This window comes from Ruditapes philippinarum, unplaced genomic scaffold (assembly GCF_026571515.1).
Source record: "Ruditapes philippinarum isolate M1 unplaced genomic scaffold, ASM2657151v2 ctg4243_1_1_1_1, whole genome shotgun sequence".
Taxonomy (NCBI): Eukaryota; Metazoa; Mollusca; class Bivalvia; order Venerida; family Veneridae; genus Ruditapes; species Ruditapes philippinarum.
Window position 1 is genome coordinate 38,886 of NW_026865811.1, and position 11,137 is coordinate 50,022.

An 11,137-nucleotide genomic window follows, 5' to 3' on the forward strand; every position below is an offset into this window, starting at 1 on the left:
GGATATAACACTGGCTGGGGCGACATCAAGGGATGTTTCTGCTAAAAAATGGCGAGGCCGTTAGACAAAAATAGTAAGTAATACCTAAGATAGACAGAAAAGAACAAATACTTTAGTAAACATGAGTTACTTCCCTTTAAAATAGAGAAAAGCTGAAACCCAAAAGAACACCATAACCCGACCTACACATCAAAATTATGAAATGTTGCAGGCTTAGTTTTATTAAGTCATGCAAAATAATGGTAAAGTATTCATAAAAAGTTAGATGGCCAAGTGACAGCAGTAATTGCAGAAAACCGGATAGCATTCAACATCCGGATACTGGTACACTTTGTCAAAAGAATCATTCCGTGCAATAGATAAACGTAATATGGATAAAATCAATAGGATAATCTTTTACAACAGTTCCATTACCAATCCTTATATACATTTGCAGGTGAACGTTTATCTTGTAGGAAAATTTTGAAAATATATAAATGAATGAATGAACAAGAATACGGCATCAATGTAGACCACAACGATATTCGAAATCCGGGTTTTAGTATTGCCAATAAAGCTGAGGGACAAGCTGTTAAACTGAGCCTGCAATTTCGTGAAAATAATATCACAATGCACATGCGTCTTACATAAAGTTATTAAATACAAATATAACAACATATTTGCTTACTTGATTTTTACGAATCAAAATAAAACTAATTAACACAACATGACATTAACTGCTAATAATAATAGCTCCTTCCATAGGCCAAAATAAAAAGCATTCCATAAGAGACGACGCTGCTCACCGGCTTTGCCAATAAATAAACCATACCGCGGTATCATATAACTTTAAGGACTGCTGAAAAATCTGACCTGATGGTCAATGTTACTTTAAGGTCAATGTCTAACTTGAACTTTGGTTATTAAAGTCCTTGGATCAGTGATTTTTTTATAACTTTTGGGAACCAAAGTCTGAGACAGTAAAGACTGATGTGGACAAAGGGTCAGTTGGGGTGAAAAGCACTGCAATACTCGCGCCTAGAGGAGGTAACCCTTTGTTGGATGGGGATCGCATGGGGTAAAATGAGCATATGTTTACCACACCTACGGTCCCCCAGGCTATTTCTGCTAATATGCGGAATTTTAGGTCTGTACAGAGAGAACAAGGAACCCAATTGGGGGATGATGAGCGGAAGCAATTATCTCATTAGGGATTGGGAACTGTTTATCCTGAAACATCCTTGCCAAGAACATCGCTAGATACAATGCCTAGGAATTTAAAATTTGATGGTAATGGCTGCTGGCTTTCATTTTTTTAAGTTTTCCAAGTAAGCTAAGGGGCGCCAGTGGTCAAATATGCGTTATGCTGGACATAGAGGTAAGTATATATGTAATATTATACAAATTAAGCTGGTGAATATGATTTGATATGTACTGAAAAAATCAATATTAATTAATATTCCAATATTAAGTTTTCAGTACATATCACATCATATGCGTCAGCTAAAAAGTCAAAATCTGTTTATCATATGGTTTACAATTATCTTTTATATGGCTTATCAAATTTGTCATTGCATACGACGGGAATCGAAAATTTTAAATTTCAGTTTGTCTTCTTTTTCCATTCTTTGGATCTGTCTTTTAAATGAGCGCATTGGCATGCTTATTCGTAATGTTCTTAAACATGTAAAGGCGGTTACTAAAAAAGACTAATTTGACTCTTATTTACGAGTCACCCAGAAGAATAACAACGACCTTGACGTGACGTCACGTCATAGTCTCGCGTCTTTCAGGGATTTCGAGCAAATCTATTTTTAGAATAAAAATCGGTGAATATACTCTGAAAATCTATTTTAGGGAAATAAATAGTGAATATACTCTGATATTGACCTGTTGTTTTTGGCAAAAAGATGTTTGTTAGCCAATCAGGGAAAGGCATTTCAAAGCTATTTATAGATTATATAATAACACATAGTAGTAGTGAAGTGCAATCGTATCCTTCTTTATGTGATAAATTAGAGGCTCGGTTCGGTGACATAATCTCACCAAAGGCAGCTCAATGGCAATTTCAACAAGCTAATCAAGTAGGTTTTGCTACGGTTTATTGGACAAGCTGGGTTATAATTGCATGCATGATTCCTCTACAGTCGAACAAGGCAAATTAGTGGTTCGTAAGAACCAACAAAGTCATAAGGCCATATTTAGTAGAAGCAAACGCAGTGAAAGTGAGAGGGTTTTTTGAGTCAGTAATGATAGTTACGAAGTTAAATGTTCTGAAGATAACTCTTCTTTGACTTGAAAAATTGTGATGAATGCTGTTGTTGAACTCGGAAAGGCTTTCACGTTTGACTTTAAGTTTATAAAATGCTTTAAGTTGTTTTAAGACTGCAAGGTTTGGCTAAAATCATTTTTATTCTAATGATGTGTCCTTTAAAGGGAATTGAATAGAATATTATGTAAAGAATCAGATTGTAACCATACCGCTCAAGCCGGTACAAGGGGGCCGTGAGGGATGTTGCACATATTCATTATTATCATGTACAGACTCAATCAAACCAAGTCTGCAACTCTCTTGTAATTTTGTTGTGATTAATGCTTCCGAGGGATCACTTTGTTTCCAGATTTTTATAATTCACAACAGCAGGTGTCAAGTGCTGTGCGGCAGCTGTAAAAAGTAGGCTTGTAGTTCACTTCAGTGTTGTTATATTTTTCTGGTCCTTCGGGATCATTGATGCCAGCGCAATTAAGTGTTGAAAATTGAGTACCGCTCAAGCCGGTGCTAGGGGCGTGAGGGATGTTGCACATATTCATTATCCCTCATTTACAGACTCAATCAAACCGAGTCTGCAATTCTCATGTAATTTTGTTGTGATTAATGCTTCCGAGGGATCACTTTGTTTCCAGATTTCCATATAGACAAGCAAGTTGCATCTGCTCAGTTATGTTCACTGCCACGTAGGGGGTATCCACGTTTGCAGTGTTTCCGTGTCTTCTAAGCTAGATGGCCTATTATATCATTTGATAGGTTGCTTTTCAGGCCGACAAGCAAATACCATGCCAGTTTGATTGGTATCTATAAAAAGTGATCGTTATAACTGTATAATATAGTACAATATGGGATTGCATAGTTGGTGTTTTATGGCAGAAATTGAATGGGTATCTTAGCAGTTATTGCCATGATGTAGCCTGTTACGTTTAGCTCTTGAAACAAAGTCAAGAGTTATAACAGTTGTCAAAGGAAATGTGTTGTCAGTTTTGAGACGTAAGACAATAAGACAGGAGAATTATGATTCAGTGTGGTAATTGTAATGTGGTTTCACAGCTTGTGGGTGAAAGTTACTTCTAGTGGGACATATATTAATCTGAGTCTGGATTGTTTTTTGTCCAGACAAGATCTTCAGTGAATCAATTATACCTGAAGGAGGTTTCCCGGTTTGTAGGTGATTGTTAGATACTAGTGTTTGTTAATACTTCTCTAGGTGTCACTGGTGATAATTTACTTTACCAAATCGTTACTTAAATTTACACAGTGGGCTGCTGAGGTGATTGAGTAAGTCATAGTGGGGCTGCTCAGTTGATTACGTCGTAGCGGGGCTGTTTATCAACTAACTGGTATATGTACTATAGCGGGGTACATTACTACTACTGGTAAGATTGAGTGCTGGATTAGATACTAAAAAGGTCTAACCTGGCAACCAGCCTGTCCAAATAGGATAGGGATGAGTGTAGTGTGCATTGCCCTAACCAAAATATAGTGTTTAACCTGGTGAGATGAGACGTTCCAGTTCACATCCTGGTATCTTGTTGAGTGGACAAACAGAAACTGCTCAGATTAATCTGATTGCATCCGTGTGTCAAGGTTACCATAGAACTTGAACATCTATGTAGGTGTTATACCATTATAGATTTACTATAACAAAAAGAAAAACTATTTACTGTTTGACAAATAGAGGGTTGTTGTGCAACGATTCCCCTGCTTACAACACAATATTGTTTATTCGCACAACTTTAATTTGAAGCTTTCATACATGTTACAGCGTCAACTAAACATACATCTTTTCTTAATATTCAAATAATTTAAAAAGTCTAATTTACCAAGTCTTTTTAGAGTTCGCCCCCTTCCTTCTGTCCAGATCACTGTTTCCTTGATAATGATTGGTGTAGTCTTTGGAGAGACATTGTCAGGTTTCCTTTTCACCCAGACATCCTGATTTATATGAGGTATGACATTTAATATATGTCCATATATCACTTAACTTGCTACAACTATAAATTGTTAACACATATATTTTAACTGATCCTTTTAAAAAAATATTCTTTCAAGAATTCTAGTCACACGAAATGTTGTTGAAAAACGTTTGTTTCTTTCACCAAAGCCGTAGTCCTTGGCTCCATGTACTTACTTTAATGTTACCAAAAACGTAAACCAGGACGATAGCATAGAATCGCAAAAGCTTACCTAGATGAGAAAAAAAGCTATCTTTGGCATTGTGTGAAATTGTTAAAACCCTGCTATAACATAAGTTTGAAATGAAATGAATATACAAATAAAAGGCAAATGTAACAAAATACAATTTAAACAATATTATAAGATAGTCGTTGGCCCCAAGACATGGAATTAGATAAAATAAAATACGACAGCCAGAGGACAGATGTTAAGTACACTGATTCAAAAATAAAACATTTTCCTAATAGTGCAATAGTGAAAGTCAACTGTTGTAACAGCAATACAAGGCAACTTTAGAAAACCAACATGATAGCATATCATGTTGTCAAGCACAATACCTTTTACAATTTAGATTTCACTGAAGTAATATACACCAGGAGCATGTAAGTATCATATGAAATCACATAATGCAATATTAGCAAAGTAAAATAGCAACTAATTTAAAAAACACTTTCTTTCGGTCGACAAATACCATGCCTTAGTGAGAAAGATATTTTTTAATAAAACAACTTTAAATAGACTCAAACATATTCTTCAAATATGCAGGTATAATTTTAGTATTCTTCCAACTTAAAAAGTTATCTGATTCTGCATAAATGTTTAAGGAACATTTTTCAAAATTCAAATAACAAAGAAGAGCAAGACGATTTTATCCATATTTACATGAACCGTTCAAATATATATGCAAGTGCAGCTGTTTTTGAACATCATTTTACCACTGTAATGAGACTAACTAATGATATATGTATATTTACTGGCTAAGCAAATGTTACTTATTTATCCTTGTCACACATCTGTGATCGGGGATGAATGATTAAATATGATAAACAAGATCAACAAGGAAATGCGGTGTTCAATTAACGCAACCCCCGTACGACCCAGCAACAAGAACCTGCTTCTATTTAATCTTTTTATTGTCGAAAAAACAAAAACGAGCTTACAAACAAAATATATATATAGGAAAATTACAAAAAAAAAATGATTTAGAGAAAAATAAAATTACACATTTCATCCCATTCATCAATGGAAAAGAATATGACATAACAAATACATAGATTATTACCAGGAACTCTCCATAAACGATGTTCAAGTTTGCTATTAAGTAACGACTAATATCAAACAATTATACTGTAAAATAAGTTATCAGTTACTCGTACTATGTGAAACTGGCAAAGGGAAATATTTTACTTGAGCAAGAAGATGTTATGCGGGGATTTTAGGGTCATGCACGTGAAATATTAGTAAACACATTCATACAACATTTCAACTTGCAGTGACCTCTCTTACACAACATACTATACAATAACACTACCACAGTAAGGCAATCGCATGACGAGACAACAATTAGACAAATACCAACTAAATAAAACAAAACACGGAGGATACAATATACTAATGATAAACGATAAAAAAGATAAACAGGTTACACATGTTACAGAATATTTGAAATTTAAAATTTGTTTTGTTTTTCAAAATCACTCTCTTATCTGTTTGTAATTTAAAAATCGAAACTAAAATGTTAATGTGATAAGTTAAAAACAAGTAAGTGTAAATATGTCGGAACCGTACCACAGAGGAATACAAGAAAGTGGGAAAGAAGATGGGCTGACAATCTCTAACTACTCAATCACCAGGGTCACCATTGCCAAATATTAATTTAAAAGGGATACTCAGGCAAATTTATCACAAAATATTAGAATAATTTGATGTACTCAAATCACGCTAAAATTACATTTTTTAAAAGTCCCAGCATAAATTTCTGAATAAATTCTATATATTTTAGTTTTGAAGAGTAAATATATCTTTATACATGTATGTTGAACAAGAATTAGACGCCGACGTTTCCAAAGGTCATTGTGACAACTATTGTGGAATCTTAAAGCTCTAACCTGACCCACGTGGGTCAAGTGAGGAAACCACCATTTTATTTTTAATAAGGAGAAAAAGTTTTGTTCCTGTGTCTGCCTAGTGTATTGAGGACATTTACAGAATAGTGAATAAAAAGAATCAAAACAAAGGAATGAAAATTTTTTCTGTGTCTCCCTTTAAACCTTCAAAGTAATTTCACGGCGTCTCAACGCCGTGATATTGTGATGGGTAGTTTTCGGTAGCATGGGCAAAAGTCACGTGACAAAATGCCTTTCGATTTCTACAGCCGACATTTTATTGTTTTTACGCAATCATTGTACAGCCCATTTCCGTGAAAAGTTACATAGAAACAGTTTTTTTTTCAAAACCATATAGAATCTAAACAGTATTTTTATCAACACACGAAATATCAGCGTTTTATATTAACACATTTCCGGACATTCTTTCGACATGCTTGAGAAATTCGCCTTGAATGGATTATGTATGGTGGCTGATTAACGCCATCCAAACATTTTCGCGTCTTCGCCTCAAAATGCGAAAATGCGAAAACACGAAGGGACGACATATTTTGACTAATGTGTTCTCATGTCGGATCTATGTCTCTCTCGGAGTGAATCTTTTCACGTGTAAAATGTCTTTGAACATTACATTCCTAAGTTTCTATATTTGCAATTAAGAACTTAAATTGTCTTCTTTTTTTTAGCTCACCAGAGCCGAAGGCTCAGGGTGAGCTATTAGTAACAAAGGGGGATACTCCGGCGTCCGTCGTCCGTCGTCATGCGTCAACAATCATCTTCTTCTCTGAAACTGCTGGGCAGATTTAACTAAAATTTGGTCTGTAGCATCCTTGTGAAAGTCACACTTAAATTTGCTCATGTCATTTCAATTGGCCCCTTTTAGGGTTCAGCAGAGCTAAAAATAGAAAAACCTTTAAACATCTTCTACTACAGAACTAATGGATGGATGATCACCAAACTTTGTCTGTAGCATCCTTAGGTAGTCTTTTATCAAGTTTGCTCATATTAATTTGATAGGCCCCTTTTAGGGGTCACTAGGGCTAAAAATAGAAAAACCTTAAGACATCTTCTTCTACAGAACCAATTGATGGATGATCAACAAACTTTGTCTGTAGCATTCTTGGGTAGTCTTTTATCAAGTTTGCTCATATTAATTTGATTGGCCCATTGTAGGGGCTGCTAAAGCTAAAAATAGAAATACCTTTAAACGTCTTCTTCTACAGAACTAATTGATGGATGATCACCAAACTTTGTCTGTAGCATCCTTAGGTAGTCTTTTATCAAGTTTGCTCATATTAATTTGATTGGCCCCTTTTAGGGGTCACTAGGGCTTAAAATAGAAAACCTTTAGACATTTTCTTCTACAGAACCAATTGATGGATGATCACCAAACTTTGTCTGTAGCATTCTTGGATAGTCTTTTATCAAGTTTGCTCATATTAATTTGATTTGCCCCTTGTAGGGGCCGCTATAGCTAAAAATAGAAATACCTTTAAATGTCTTCTTCTACAGAACTAATTGATGGATGATCACACAAAACTTTATCAGTACCATTTTTGGGTAGTTCTTTTACTAAGTTTGCTCGTATTTATTTGATTTGCCCTTTTAAGGGTCTCTAGGGCTAAAAATAGAAAAACCTTTAGACATCTTTTTCTACAGAACTAATGGATGGATGATTACCAAACTTTGTCTGTAGCATTCTTGGGTAGTCTTTTATCAAGTTTGCTTATATTATTTTGATTGGCCCCTTTTATGGGTCACTAGGGCTTAAAATAGAAATACCTTTAAATGCTTTTTCTACAGAACTAATTGATGGATGATCACCAAACTTTGTCTGTAGCATTCTTAAGTAAACTTTTATCAAGTTTGCTCATTTAAATTTGATTGGCCCCTTGTAGGGGCCGCTAAAGCTTAAAATAGAAATACCTTTAAACATCTGCTTCTACAGAACTAATAGATGAATGATCACCAAACTTTGTCTGTAGCCTTCGTTGGTAGTCTTTTATCAAGTTTGCTCATCTTAATTTGATTGGCCCCTTTTAGGGGTCTCTAGGGCTAAAAATAGAAAAACCTTTAGACATCTTCATCTGCAGAGCTAATTGATAGATGATTCATTAAACTTTGTCAGTTAGCATTCTTAGGTAGGTCTTTAATCAAGTTTGCTCATATTAATTTGATTGGTCCTGTTTAAAGCTAAAGCTTAAATGCACTAGCATTTCTTTAATTAAAGTTTAAAGATATTCTAAGCTCTAATTTTAATATAAAAAAATATTGACAATGGATACACAGTCTCCTTATAAATATAAATATGAAATATACGTGTTTTGACTTCACACAAAGTAGATATGTTATGATTTAAACTCTTAACACTATTCGTGGTCACAATATAAATATAATGATAGTGTCATTACAAAAACTTTTTTTTTTTTATAGAAAAGACCATCTTTACATTGCCTGTAATAGCATATGCAGTTTCCTGTACATAGTATATTCATTCTTTTATCCAAATAAGGACATTTTCAGCAAGAATTTCCATAAATTTCATTGGCTTGGGTCATGACCTGGTTTATGCATGTGTAAATAATACTTTCAGCTCTGAATTTCGGACATTGCAATCATTTAAGGTCAGTTGTAGGTCATTAACCAAAAATAATAAGCCTGAAGAAACATAAAATGTGTGTTTCTCCTGTACTTTACTATCAAAAGGATGATTTATCTGCTCAGATTCTGCTTATTGAATTTTGTAAAAAATTGTTAATTTTTTTCATTTTTTTTTGTTGAACTTAAAAAGGACAAGGGGTTTAATTTCTGTTCCTGAAAATTGAAATTTTTGATATGAACTGGCTTACTTTTGATAATATTTGATATCGCTTTACCTAGCGTGTTTTGTCTTTTATGTACAGACTTGAAAATTTGGACTATGGTGTAATTTGTGTAATTTTTGATGTTGAATTTTTCAATTTTGATACCAGCTGACCTACTTTAGGTATTACTGACATCATTTTGACCTACTGTCTTGTATTTTGACATTCAGATCTTTAAATGTTGACCAGGTTTGTAAATTCTGATGCCGAAATGAATTTTGATATCAACTGACCTACTTTTGATATTTTTGATATAATTTGACTTTCATTCTGTGTTCTTGACATACAGACTTGAAATTTGGACTAGGGGTGTTAATTTCTGATGCTGAATTGAATTTTGATATTAACTGGCCTACTTTTCATATTTTTTTACAATGTTTGACCTATTGTCTTTTCTTGAGGTACAGTTATGTTACCATACAGAATGTATAAAAAAAATTGTCCCAAACTGTGAACTTCAAACATCTACACCTTACATGTTTTGCATGTGACATTTTGTGTTTTTTTTATTGAAAAAAAGTTTTTAAAAAAATTGTCCAATCAAAAATTATCCTGCTCTAGTGGTCAGTTGTTCTGCATTTATTCTACATAGTCTCATAGGAACACACTTGCAACATACATATTTTTAACAAATCCTTTCCAAAATATTAGGGCAAAATATTACAGATTTTTATAGTGAATAATGAAATGATGGGTTAGATGAGTCATCTAGGGCCATCTTAGTGGTCCTATTATTTATTATGAAGAAAAAAAGCTAAAACAATCAGTGTTGTGAAAGTATATTACTAAAGGGGCAAGTTAAAGTTGATCGAAGAGCTGGACTTGCCTTTCAGCAAGTTCTTTTGAAAAATAATGTCCAACACTGAAAAGCAGTTGTTTCTGGTGAGCGACTCAGGGCCATCATGGCCCTCTTGGGGCCATCATGGCCCTCTTGTTTAATAATTTCATTTTTCTTGCGCAATTCTCTAAAATGAGACTTGGTTTTTCTATATGCGTTTCACAATTAACATTCACCATACCAGGTTGTAAAATAACTTAATTTGGTCCTTAAATCAGTTTTTACCACAACATCAAAACTTCATTCAGAATTCATGTCACGTTATTGTGAGCAAAATTCTGAGTTTCCTTTAGATATGAGCAAGAAAATGTTTATTACCCCCCCGCCGAAAAGACGGATATAGAATTCGTCTCCATCCGTCCGTCTGTCCTTCCGTCCGTCACTCTACATTTTTGTCCGGCAGCATATCTCAAAAAGTATCAATTTGAAACTGTCATAGGTGGAGGTAATCAACTTGAAACTTCATTTGTGGATAAATCATATTTAGGAAAAGTGCAGTGCACAAGAATGATAACTCTACGCTGCATAGTTTTTTTCATTGTTGCCCTTTGTTATTCTTCATAACTCAATTTTGTCCAGAGCATAACTCAAAAAGCCTTTGAGATATCAACATGAAACTTCATGTGGATAGATCTCACTCAGGAGGTGTGCAATGCAAGAGTGATTAACTGTACCATTTCTAATTTTGAGTTATTGCTCTTTGTTATTTTTCATAACTTAATTTTTCACCTGAGTGGAGCATAAATTAACTAAAAAAACAAACTTTTGAGATGTCAATGTAATCTTCATAGGTAGATAGATATCTTTTTGAGGATGAATGTTGTGCGAAAGAATGATAACTCTAACCTTTATAATTTTTTGAGTGACATTTGTTATTTTCTTACTTTTTGTCCGGAGAATATCTAAAAAAGTGGTAGAGGTAACAACTTGAAACTTCATAGATGGATAGCTCTTTTTGATGAGAAGTGCAGCACACTAGAACGATAACTAACCGTGCATTATTTTTCAGTTATTGCCCTTTGTTATTTTTCATACTTAATTGTGTCCAGGGTATAACTACAAAAGCCTTTGAGATATCTACATGAACCTTCAAAGATGGACAGATCTCACTCAGGAGATATGC